The sequence below is a fragment of the Suricata suricatta genome, chromosome 8, assembly GCF_006229205.1.
Source record: "Suricata suricatta isolate VVHF042 chromosome 8, meerkat_22Aug2017_6uvM2_HiC, whole genome shotgun sequence".
Lineage (NCBI taxonomy): Eukaryota > Metazoa > Chordata > Mammalia > Carnivora > Herpestidae > Suricata > Suricata suricatta.
In genome coordinates, this window is record NC_043707.1 from 49,034,017 (window position 1) to 49,047,639 (window position 13,623).

Sequence of the window (13,623 nt, forward strand, 5' to 3'; positions counted from 1 at the left end):
CCACCTAGACACCCCCGTTTTTGGTACTTCTTAAAAGTCAACGTGATGTAATCACTTTAACATACACACTTTGGTCTCTGGACTTGCTCAAGAACCTCCCAAAGCCTGTAATCACTTTAACATACACACTTTGGTCTCTGGACTTGCTCAAGAACCTCCCAAAGCCGGAGCTTGGGTGGCTCAGTTGGTTAATCACCCAACTTCAGCTTAGGTCATGATCTCAAGGTTCGTGGGTTCGAGCCCCCCCCCCCCCACACACACATTGGGCTTTGTGCTGACAGCTCAGAGCCTGGAGCCTGCCTCAGATTCTGTGTCTCCCTCACTCTCCGCCCCTCCTCTGCTCATGCTCTGTTTCTCTCTGTACCAATAATAAATAAACATAAGAAAAAAAAAAAACCTCCTGTAAGATTTAATAGATGGAGGCAGAGACTAAAGGAAAGAGGGAAACCAGGTTATGGAGCCAAGAAGGCCTTTATTTGGGGTCTGCAGTCCTGGGCGAGGTTCCGTGACTCGAACACCGAACACCAGGCAGAGTCAGGGAAGTCGCAGGCGATGGGCGGAGGGTTTTAAGGGTAAGGGGTTTCTGGTTTGGTCTTGGGGGGCTGATTACCAAGTAAGGGCATTTTAGGACAGGATAGGTTGCCTGTCTCCTCAGGGTGGGGGGAAAACTGGAGCTTCATGATTGGCTGTTTCCAAATGGGGCAGGACATTCCAGGTCTGCAGGTGAGGGGCGAGGGTCGTCTGTGCACTGTGTTCTCCTCCAGCCCCCGAGAAATGGCCGCTTGGTCGCCATCCCAAGGTGACTTCCAAGGTGATTCTTACACCTCCCAAATGCTCCTACGACAAAATCAGGCTCTGGAGTCTGACTTCAAAGGCTGGCTACTGCTGTGTGACCTGTGGAAAACTGCTTACTCACTCTGAGCCTCAGGCTCTTTACCTGTAAAATGCAGTACCCACTTCAGGGGCCAGGAGGATTCAAGTGAAGTGCTTTGCACGGAGTCGGCCCCTCAAAACAGCTAGCTCTAATTATAACCTGTCTCGAACATTCAGTGATCATAGAAATTTGGCCTCCGTCGCTGGTGTCCCCGTTTCCGGCATACACACCTTCCCCCTAGAGACGGGGTCGCCACCCTCTGACCCGCTCTTCTTTCCCGACTTCTGTGTTTAACCGCCACCATCCACCAAATGCCACAAGCAAGTTCCCTAAAGTCTCTCACAAAACTCATTTAAAGCGCCCTGAGGGTTTGGTGACTTCCCCGAGTTCGCCCAACTCTGCGGAGGCCACCGCCCGCCCTCTCACCGCCCGCCCCTCGGCCTCTTCCAGGCCGGACCAGCAGCCCCTCCCCTTCCAGTCGCTTCCCGGCGGCCCCGCGCCCGTCGCCCCCCACACCTGAGTCAGGCCCCCGGGGGTACGCCCCATCCGTCCTTCGCGGCTTTTCCCTTTTCTCTGCCAGAGGCTGAGCGGGAGGCCGGCGCCGGCGTCCCGCACGCGTGTAAGTCACCGCGAGGATGCGGGGGACTGGTGGCCGGACGGGACTTCAGCTCCCCCTACGGCGTGGGGGCCGGGGGCGGCGGCCAGAAGGGCCAGCTCCGCCCCCGCGCGCAGGCTCGGCCCGGGCTGGCTACGAGAGCGGCGCCCACTCCCTCACCGTGTGGAGCGCGCCCACCGCGTGGGAGTGGGAGCCGCGTGCGGCCCAGGGGAGCTCCGCCCCGCGGCGTCGCGTCACGCACACGCTCGAGCGCCGCGAGCCGCGCATAACGGTTAGTCGGGTAACGGCTGGCCGCGGCGCTCAGCGCGGACCCCTCGGTGTCTCTGCTGCCCTGGCGGCTGGGAGGGCGCCTGGAACGGGAGTGTGCGGGGGGGCGGGTTGCGCAGGGGTCTCGGGGGAGGCAGACAGTGGGCTGGATGGTCTCGGACCCGGGAGCAGGAGATTCGGGCCAGTGCCGGAGGTTAGGGCAGGTGTGCGGGCCCCCGACGGGGGAGAGGACGAGGTCGCGGTGACCATCTCCACCGGAATGCTTTTGTTCTGGAAGAAACGTGACTTGGGCTCTAAAATCAAATAGGGTTGGCTAACCTCATGCCTCCTGGCACTCCTGGCCAGATTGTGGCTCAGCGGCAGGTGAAACGGGAGTGAGGGTTCTCGTTTTTGGCGTTGTGGCATGCCATCTTTAACCTTCTAATCTTTAAAGTCTTTATTTGGTCTTTTTTTTTTTTTTTTTTGAGTGCTCTCCACACCCAGGGTGGGGTTCGAACTCTACCCTTAGCTAAGCATCGCTTGCTCTCCTGTGGGAGCCAGCCAGGCGCCGCTATTTGGTTCTTATTAATTTATCCTGACAATTCTCTTCTGTTCTTGATTCTCTGACTGCTCTGCCCACAGCCACAGAAATTCCCTTTTATTCCAAATCCTGCCGGTCCTGTTCTCCATTGTAATTTTTTTATATTATGAGAACCTTTACTCCGGTTGTATTTATTTTTGTTTACTTTCTCTCCTTTGTTTCATTAAAGTAATGACTATCTTTGCAGTTCCCATAGCACATAGTGGAACGGAGCAGTAGATCTTGAGCAACTTTTGGGTAATTACTATGACCCATAGATCACATCAGTTACATTAAATTAGCCCCAAATCTTACCTGGAGTAACCCACTACAAGATGCAAGCCTTAGTCATACCAATTGTCATAACGTCTTGGGAGTTCTTTGATCCTTAAATTTGGGATACCCTACCTGCAAATTGAAAATGCACATGCTTGAGGCGCCTGGGTGGCTCAGTTGTTTAAGCATCCAACTTACCCTGTTCAGGGTCCTGGGGTTGGATCCCCGTATGGGACTCAGGGATGACAGCTCGGTACCTGGAGCCTGCTTCCGATTGTGTCCTTCTCTCTCTCTCTCTCTCTCTCTCTCTCCCTCTCTCTCGCTCTCTCTCTCTCTCTGCCCCTCCCATGCTTGCATGCTGTCTCTCTCTCAAAAATGAACATTGAGAGGTTTTTTTAAAAAAAAGAAATACACATGTTTACCTCCCTCTGTTGTGATTGGAACATGCTGATGTTTGTAGTTTATGATGTAGAAAACAATATGGCGGGGGAGCAGATGAACGATTTACTCTTGGTGTTTTAGGAAAGTGAAATCTAAGATTTAATAGGTGGAGGCAGAGATGGGAGGAAAAAGAGACCACGTTATGGAGTCAAGAAAGCCTTTATTGGGATCTGCGATTCCCGGTCGAGGTCTCATGGCCTGGGAGTGGGGAGCCAGGGAGGTCCTGCCTGATAGGCGATGGGCTGGGAGGTTTTATGGGTGAGGGGTTCTGGGTTTGATCTTGGGAGGGAAGATTATCAAATAAGGGCCTTTCAGGGGCATGACGGGATGGAATAGGTTGCCTCCTCTGTCAGGGTGATGGGAAGCTGGAGCTTCATGATTGGCTATTTTCAAACTGGCACGGGACATTCCAGGTCTGCAGGTGAAGGGCGGGGAGGTCGTCTGTGCACGTGTTCTCCTCAGCCCCCAGAGAAATGGCCGCTGGGTCGCCACCTTAAGGTGACTCTAACAAAATCGATTGTTGAAATTATTGTAAGTATACTTTAAAGGAAGTGATTTTTTATCTTAATGATAGTATATTCTCAGGCTTATATTGCCAGCATTTTAAAATTCATATTTAACCTGTAACTGTATTTGGAAGTAACACAATTTCCTTATTGATATTTCTTTAGTGTCCAAAAATGCTCTCTCAAACAACTTTGCAAATAAGCATTTAGCTGTACTTAGTGTAAATAATGCTTAGCTGGACAAACAATACTGAGAGTTTTGTGGATGTTTAGGCCCTCTACAGAAACAAAATAACTATTCCTTCTTTGAAGTAACAGCTCCGATGTAGCAATAATAATGATATCCAGCCTCATTCATGGAATATTAAAGAAGTATGTGTACAAGAATGAACTAGAAGGAGACAAATCTAAGGGTCTCAAATTTGAAATGAGAACTTTCAGAGTAATGAATAAAACTTTGAAATAAAATTTTAGCTTGTGGTCTTTAGTTAACCAAAACCTATGATTTATTTTTTTGTAGAACTATAAACTATAAAACTATTTCTAAAAACTATGAAGCTAATTATAGAGTTACATCTTCCTATGGGTAGTTCAGCTTTTTTTTTTTTCAAAGGAAAGGAATAACAACTTCTGCTGGCTTCCTCTTTGTGATGCATTTTCCCAACTTAGCATCAAAAGAACTGCGTGAAGTGTGGTTCCCAGCAGTGGTATATACAAGCATTTCTATTCAAAAGGAGTAATGTAGATGACCATACCTCTAACTACTTATTTGTTATTTTAAACAGTATATTTCTGCTTCAAATTCTGGGAGAAAATTCATCGTTCATTAATTAAAATAGTATACTTAGGTTTTGACCTGGAGAGTCTACTTTGGATTGCTTAGAAAATAGTGTTTGTAGATCGTATTCTAAAGTGTAATCTGAGAAGGAGGGGGAAAAGAGGTGGTGGTGATGGAGGAGGGCACTTGTGGGGAAGAGCACTGGGTGTTGTATGGAAACCAATTTGACTATAAACTATTAAAAAAATTAAGTGTAATCTGGAATTCTAAGCAAAAGTCTCCTGTATAGTGTAAAAGACTGAAGGACATAGTCTCTACCTTCCCTTTTTTCACTATTGAGAGTCTAATGTCCTTTTTAAAATGGGGGGTGGAGGGTAGATCTGTATTTAGAAATCATGCCAAAATAAATTTCAGACAACAAAGACAGGAATTTGTTAATCTGGCAGAATTGTGCTGAGTTCGTGTCTGGGTTGTGAATGTTTTAATCCATAATTTTTCTTTTGGATCTTCCAATTCACTTTCTTTTTCCTTCTGAATCTAAGACACTTGCAGTTTTAAATATAATTATGACCCTGGAATAAAGTTTTTAATACAAGATTAAAACCTGATGAATCAGTTCTTAGTGACCAAAAACTGACTTGACAACAAATGGTGAGAAATCATAACTGGCAACTAAAACTTTAATCACATCCAGAATGCCTTATATTAGCTGTTCCAAGTGAACCTTCTTGTATGAGACAGATCTATTGTGACTGCCTATGTAAATTTAATCATAAATATTCATGGAGCATCTGGGTGTCTCAGTGAGTACAGCTGTGACTCTTGACCTCAGGGTTCAAAGTTCAATGCCTCAAGTTGAGTGTAGAGATTGCTTAAAAATAAAATCTTTAAAACAGGATTAAAATTAAAAAGTATAAATAATCAGATTAATTAACCTTGTTTTTTGAATCTTAATTCAGAGGAAAAACTTGTAAATTTCATGCTCTGGAGGATTTCTATTTAATGCAGTCTTAGAACCCAGATTGTTTCTTTTGAACTAGGATGTTACAGTTTCTATAACTTAAATGAAAAGTTTAGAAACCTTTGACGTGAAATATTTGTATAATCCTTTCAGCATAGGTTGATGAAATGCTTTAGGACAGGTAATCTTTAGATTCAAATGGTACAGCAGTTTTATGGAATTATTTTGCAAATTGTTTCACATATACCCTGAATTTAAAGTGATCTCTACTGAGATGAGAATGGATGCCTTTGGACTGCTTTACCAATTTTTCTTACACTGATTTCCTCTCCTTTACGAAAGGAAAGCTACCTCAGTCATCCCAGTTCTTACTCAGGTGTACTGCCCCAGGGTATGAAAATCTTTCGGGAACAATCCAAATATAGGGAAAAATCCTAAATGCATAGCCCTAGAGAGTGAAATATTGAAGGAGGCAGGCCCATATTTCACCCAGACGCAGACTTCTGCCTCTGCTGATTGTCTTCTATGAATCTTAGAACTTGAAAGAGAGTAGCTTGTAACAGGAATGTTTATCGACTCACTGTTTTGCATTCAAATGAGGTCAGATCTTTTCTGATGATGAGGACTGGCCATTTAGGTTATTGAGTGGCCGTTTTTTCATAAACGGAATGAACCGAGTGCCAAGGTTTTAACAATGATATATTTAAAGCACATATAATACAATGTATAATATGCCAGAAACTACATTATTTGCAGCTATTAAACTTACCCATTTTAGTAGTCAAGGTGTAAAGGGTACATATTTTTCAAAGTCCTTTTTGGGACAAAACAGTTGAAGATCACAGACGTGGAAGTCACTTGTATATACACCGACTTCCCTTCAAAGTAAATTTAGGATGTTAGGTTAAGAGAACAAAGTGGTACGAATTAAGACTTTATATCATTCAGTATTTTGCTTGTTTTTCGGCTTCATGCCAAATATGAATCTTATAAAAGATTATAGTTGTGAAAGAAAATTCAGTATCTCTATCCAAAAAGACCTGAGGCAAAGGATATTACAGGATGCAACACTATTTTCCAGAATAAAAACAGAAACCTAGCTGGGGACCAAGTTCCTGCATCAGAACCAACCAATGCCTTTATCAAGGATGAATTATGCTTTGGGAAATCAAGACCCAGTGGCATTGGGGAAACTGAAATGACTCCTACCCCAACCATATCTCTTATATTGGGAAATAGACAATATGTTCTGTATTCTTTCATGGATGTTCACTTATCTTTGTTTGCATCAGTGAATGGATATGTGTGGAAAATTGTATTTCTAATAATTTCATAGCATAATCTTACCCATTCTGATGAACAGTCAAAATAATTGGAGGAAATCTCTGAAGGAGATGACTCTGTAATTGCTATCAAACCCTAGAACAATCGTGGCCTCCTGTTCAGATTTGATTCCTTTAATTTTGGGGCTATAGCAGCTACTTGGAAAGTTCTAAATGTTAGGAGGAGATGTCTGGGCCATTTGCCCCAAATCACTTAAGAGGACTTAAAGCAATCTGGTTGGTGGAAATTTCAGGCCCTGGTCATATCTCAGTTCTATTTCCTTGGCCAAGAGGCTCTGGGAAAACATGGGGCAAGGCCAGAGCCTTTCAGGGAACACTGTGGAAGAAGTCTCAAATCCTGGAGGAACAGAAGCAATATAAAAAGGTTGCCCAAACTCTTGCTTTCTGTGATAACATCGGCCTTATATGTGCGTTGGTGTGTGTGTGTGTGTGTGTGTGTGTGTGTGTGTGTGTGTGTATGTTTAAATGAGATTACAAAATAAGGTAACATTTCCTAGATATCTGTACACATATACATATTAGGGAGAATAACTAGTTCTGTGGGAAAATTTTTCATATCTTGTATTTTTAATTGACAATCTATATTAGATAAAGCACTTTCTGGATATTGTGGATGACCATCCTTTTAAAAGAGAAGTACTGGGGCACCTGGGTAGCTCAGTTGGTTAAGTGTCCAACTCTTGATTTCTGCTCAGGTCTTGATCTCATGATTCATGAGATCAAGCCCTGCACTGGGCTCTGCACTAACAGCACGGAGCTTGCTTTGATTCTCTCTCCTCTCTCTCTGCCCTTCCCCCTGCTCGTGTGCTCCCTTTCTCTCTCAAAATAAACTAAAAATTTATAAATGTTGGACACCAGAGTAGCTCAGTTGATTAAGCATCTGGCTTCGGCTCAGGTCATGATCTCGTGGTTCGTGGGTTCGATCCCCACATCGGGCTCTGTGCTGACAGCTCAGAGCTTGGAGCCTGCTTCAGATTCCGTGTCTCCCTCTTTTTCTGACCCTCCCCTGCTTGCGCTGTCTCTCTCTGTCTCTCAAAAATAAAAAACATAAAAACAAAAATTTATAAATGTTATTAACTATTTTTACACATAAATGTGAAGGCATTTTTTAAAAAATTCAGTGGCCACTAAATTTAAAATACTTTATTTAGAGGCCACAAGTGAGTGAGAGGCAGAAAGAGAAAATCTCACAAGGGGCAGAGAGAGAGAGAAGTGGGGCTCACCTGAGACTTTTGTTTTACCCAAAGTGGGGCTCATGCTCACCCACTGTGGAACTCGAACACATAAACTGTGAGATAAAACTTTAAATATTTTACAGGATGATGAAACATTACCTTTAAAATCACAAAGAATGCCAACTATTAAGGACTGAATTATGTCACCTCAAAATTCATGTGTTGGAAGTCCTAACCCCTAGTACCTCAGAATATGACTATATTTGAAGATAGAGCCTTTAGAGTTACTTAAGGTAAAATGATACTACATGGGTAGGCCCTAATCCACTATTACTAGTATCCTTATAAAAAAAGGAGACATCAGATCTTGCACACACAGAACAGTGTGAATACACAGTAACAGGGCAGCCATGTATTCACCAAGAACAGAGGCCTCAGAAGAAACCAAACCTGCTGACAACATCTTGATCTTGAATGTCTACCCCCCAGAGCTGTAATAAAATAAATTTCTGTTGTTTAAGCCACTTAGTCTATGGTATTTTGTTACAACAGCCTTAGCAAACTAATACACCAATATTTGTATCTAACATTGTACTGGATAGTGAGCCCAGCACAAAAAGGGGGAAAAAGTGTCAGAAAGGAAACCAAGCTATAATAATCTCACATAACATGATTGTCAATGTAGAAAGCCTTAAAGAATATACTAATTATTAAAAAAATAAAATGCAAATTTTTCAAATTAAAGCAATATCCAAAAATCAATGGTGGTGGTACTTCTGGAGTGAGCCCTCTGAAAATCTACTCTTTCATAAAAGCAATGAGAAACTGGCAAAAATTACTAAAATCAACTTCTCAGAATTCAAAATTAACCAAAGGCTTATAATAACCCAATGAAACTGTATACAAGAAAATAGCTGAATCTAAGAACAGCAAGATTTTTGGTGTTTAAACATGACCTATTCCCATCCTTCTCTTACCAAGTCTATAAAAATGATTAAAAAAAAAAGAAAAAAAACCTGGGGCACCTGAGTGGCTCAATTGAGTGAGCGTCTGACTTCAGCTTAGGTCATGATCTCAGGGTTCATGGGTTTGGGCCCTGCATCAGGCTCTGTGCTGACAACTCAGAGCCTGGAGCCTGCTTCAGATTCCGTGTCTCCTCCTCTCTCTGCCCCTCCCCAATTGAAGCTCTGTCTCTGTCTGTCAATAATAAATAAATGTAATAAAAACAAATAACCTCTCAATCACAGAAGCTGTGAACACCAGCCAACTAGTAGCCCCTGGTGGGCAGAACATATTTGGTACCCTCTAAAAGGCCCTATTCTCTGAGAATTGTCATTATTTAACATGTTTGGCAGTTCCCTTAACCTCCCTCCCTTACCTCCCCCGGGGCTTATCATTATTTGATCTAATTCAGAGCTTTCTTAGTGTGAACAACCTTTCCTTCAGGACATTTGTTGAAAACAACCAGAGGCAATTATTTAACATCTCAGCTGCCTGAGTTTGAAAAACAATTGGGGCAAGCAAAAAGCCAACCAAACACTTAAAAGGAAAATCTTGGGAATAAGATGTCCATAGGGAATTTTTGGAATGCTCTGGCATAATCCTGGGACTCCAAAAGGTCATACACATGTAAAAGACCAGTCCCATGCTTTGGAAGGACCTGAGACGGTCTGAATTTCCTACCTCTGACCATGAAGCTCTGTTGAGCAGGAACTGAAGACTAAGAGATGTAGGCTGCCTGCTAGAGAGTTGAAAACATGCTACAACCACACACACAATGCCCTTTGCAGTGCGTAGGAGATACCTTGATTCAGGATATTTAGGGAAGTCTTTGTCCAACTGTTGACTTAACGCTAAGCTAATTGAGCAGAGATTTCAGTGGCCACATATGACAAAGCAAAACAACAACAAAGTTAACATACTTTGTTCAGGAAGTTCTTTAAAAAAAGGCAATAGCAGCAGCAACACAAACCACAAACAGCAATACCAACTAACCCATGGGAGGGAAGGAATCTGATTCCCACAGCTGTACCATGTTATTTAAAATGCCTTGTTATCAAAAACAACAACAACAATATGCGACACACAAAGAAACAGGAAGAATGGTTTATACACAGGAAGATTCAATAGAAACTATCCCTGAGGAAGCCCCGATGTTGGACTTACTAAACAAAATTAAATTAACTGTTATAAAGATGTTCAAATAATTACAGAAAACCATGGCTAAAGACATTGAGAACAATGTCTTACCAAAGAGAGAAAATAAATAAGAACCAAATAGAAGTTTTAGAACTGAAAAGTATAATAACTGAATGAAATACTTCATGAAAGGGCCCCAAAAGCAGACTTAAGCTGGCAGAAGAAAGATTCAGGAAACTTGAACATAGGTCAATTGAAGTTATAAACTCAAAGAAAAGAAAGAAAAAAGAATGAAGAAAAATGAATAGAGCCCCAGAGACCTATGAAACATAACTATATAAGCATATGCATAATAGGAACCTCAGAAGAGGAGAAAAAGGGGCAGAAAAACATTTGAAGAAATAATGGTCAAAAATTCTGCAAATTTGATGAAAAACATCATACATCTAAAAAGCTCTGCAAACTCTTCTAACAGGATAAACTCATAGATCCACAAAGAGACCCATTATAATCTTCTGAAAGTCAAAGACAAAGGATCTTGGAAGTAGCAAGAGAGAAACAACTCATCACAAATGATTCCTAGTAAGATTAATAGCTAGTTTTGTGTTAGAAACCATGGACGCCATAAGGCAGTGGGATGGAATATTCAAAGTGCTGAAGGACAAAGGCTGTCAACCAAGAATTCTATATCTAGCAAAACTGTTCTTCAAAATGAAGGAAAGGGTAAATCATTCCCAGATAGAAACTCAGAGAAATCATTGCCAACCATCCTGCACTACAAAAAATGCCTTTCAGGTTGCATTGAAAGAACAATAGACAGTAACTCAAGTCCACATGAAGAAGTACAGAATGCCTGTAAACTAAATAGGTAAATATAAAAGACAATATAAATGTTTGTAACTTTCTCCTACCTGGTTTGAAAGACAACTATATAGGGGCACCTGGGTGACTCGGTTGGTTGAGGGGCCAACTCCAGCTCTCATTGTGATCTCACTGTTTGTGGCTTCAAGCCCCAGTCAGGCTCTGTGCTGAGAGACTGGAGCCTGGAGCCTGCTTCAGATTCTGTGTTGCCCTTTCCCTCCCCTGCTCACACTCTGTCTGCCTCTATCTCACAACAATAAATAAAAAAATTAAAAAAAAAAAGACAACTATATAAAGCAATGATTATAAAACTGTTTAAGGCCTTATGATAGGGGCGCCTGTGTGGCTCAGTCGGTTAAGCCTCCGACTTCGGCTCAGGTCAGATCCCACATTCGTGGGTTCGAACCCCGCATCGGGCTCTGTGCTGACAGCTAGCCTGGAGCCTGCTTCCGGTTCTGTGTCTCCTTCTCTCTCTGCCTGCCCCCCTATGCTCTGTCTCTCTCTGTATCAAAAATAAATAAAACATTAAAAAAAATTTTTTAAGGCCTTATGATATATAAAGGTGTAATTTGGCCATCCTGTAAAAATGGGGGGAGGGTGAACAGCAGCACCATTTTTGTACACTATTGCAATTAAATTGGTATTAATCCATACTAGATTGTTTTAAATTAAGATATTAATTGCAATCCACACAACAACCACTAACAGAATAGCATGAAGTAAACAAGGTAATTAAAGGGGCACCCCTAAAATACCTATTTAACACAAAAGAAGGCAGTGAGGGAGAAATAGAGAAACAAAATCGACATGAGACATACAGAAAACAAATAGGAAAATGACAGACTTAAATCTTAGCCTATCAGTAATTACATTAAATATAAATAAATTTTAAAACTCCCATCAAAAGGCGGTGATTGCCCTAATTGAGTTTCCCCCTAGCGGGAAGAAAACCAACATAGTATTGTAAGGACGCAGGTCTGATTCAGCCTTCCCCTGTACTTAAAGGGGAAGGTGCTGGCTTCTCCATATGAAAGGGCACACATTAAGGAGGGACAACTCCTGGGGTGCCCAATCAGGAGAGGCCAGCTGACACCTTTGACCTTTCTAGGGGTGGGCCTAGTCATGCCTTATGGAAGGGTCCTGGGCCCACTCTGATTGGTCAATAATCTAAATGTTGTGATTGGCTCCCACAACTGCCAGTATTGATGGGGGGGGGTAGAGATTGGAGTGCTGTGCCTGTGTTGTCATTTCCTGTAATGCCCCTTCCCAAACTCATAAAAGCCCTATCCCGCCTTTGTTCGGGGCTCTCGCTCTCTCCACGTGGCCAGTGGGTTGATGGAGTCTGTGAGCCCGAGCTTAAGCTCATAATAAAGCCCTTTGCTTTTGCAGGTGTGACTCGGTCTCCCTGGTAGTCTCTGGTCTTTTTTGGGGGCTATATTACAAACTTGGGCATAACAGTATTTTTATTAACTAACTGAATAGCAAATTTCTAATACATTTTTTCCCATACATTTTGACTGTATACTCCATATTTTAAAAAAAAAAATCAGTATGTTTGGAGTGACTAGGTGGTTAAGTCAGTTAAGTGTCCAACTTGGTTTTGGTTTAGGTAATGATCTCACAGCTTGTGGGTTGGAGTCCCACATCAAGCTCTGTGCTGACAGCTCAGAGCCTGGAGCCTGCTTCAGATTCTGTGTCTCCCTCTCTCTCTCTCTCTCTCTGCCCCACCTCTCTCTCCAAAATAAATAACATTTTTTAAAATTTAGTATGATTGACATACAGTGTTTTATTATTCCAGGTGTACAATATGGTGATTCGACAATTCTACACATTACTCTGCTCATCACAATAAGTGTATTCTTAATCTCCTATATCACCCATCCCCTCACCCACCTTGCCTTTGGTAACCACCAGTTCTCTATATTTAAGAATCTGTTTTTTTGTTTGTCTCTTTCTCTTTGTTAATTTGTTTTGTTAACTTTCACATATGAGATCATATGGTATTTGCCTTTCTCTGACTTATTTCACTTAGCATCATACCCTGTAGATGTATCCATATTGTTGCAAATGGCAGGATTTCATCCTTTTTTAAAAATGTTTATTTATTTTTGAGAGAGAGAGCACGTGCACATGTGTGCATGAGTGGAGAAGGGGCAAGGAGCAGAGAAAGAGGGAGAAAGAGGGTCTGAAGTGGGCTCTGTGCTGAGATCATGACCTAAGCTGAATTTGGACACTTAATTGACTGAGCAACCCAGGTGCTCCTTATTTGATTCAGCATTACACCCTGTAGATCTATTCATATTGTTGCAAATGACAGGATTTTTTTTTGTGGCTGAGTAATAGTCCATTGTGTATGTGTGGGTATAAATATATATACACATCTTTAACCATTCATCTATTGATGGACAGTTGGGTTGCTTCAATAATTTTTCTATTGTACATAATATTGCAATAAACATAGGGGTGGGGAATATATCTTCCTAAATTAGTGTTTTTATATTCTTTGGCTAGGTACCAAATAGTGGAATTACTGGATCATATGGTGATTCTATTTTTAATTTTTTGAGGAAATCCCATACTGTTTTCCACAGTGGCGGCACCAGTTTGCATTCCTACCAACAGTGCATGAGGGTTCTTTTTTCTCTCCACATCCTCACCAACACTTGTTTCTTGTGTTTTTGATTGTAACCATTCTGACAGGAGGTAATATCTCATTGTGGCTTATTCGCATTTCCACGTGATTAGTGATGTTGTGTATCTTTTTTGTTTCTATTGGCCATCTGTCTGTTTTCTTTGGAGAAATGAACAGACGTTCATGTCTTCTGCC

General features: G+C 42.1%; 1 long non-coding RNA gene across 9 annotated transcripts in view; it reads right to left on the minus strand.

Annotated features, from left to right (window-relative positions):
* LOC115298180 overlaps positions 1–10,899 on the minus strand; it is a 75,437-nt gene extending 64,538 nt beyond the window's left edge. For 8 of the 9 annotated variants that reach the window (XR_003911636.1, XR_003911634.1, XR_003911637.1 and 5 more), the window contains exons 1-2: positions 10,847–10,899; positions 6,048–6,156 (exon numbers count right to left, since the gene is read on the minus strand). This is a non-coding gene — a long non-coding RNA (uncharacterized LOC115298180). Of the gene's footprint in view, positions 1–6,047; positions 6,157–9,479; positions 9,531–10,846 lie in introns of those variants that run through there. The other variant, XR_003911632.1, reaches the window with a different exon arrangement.
* Between the last annotated feature and the right edge of the window lie 2,724 nt (positions 10,900–13,623).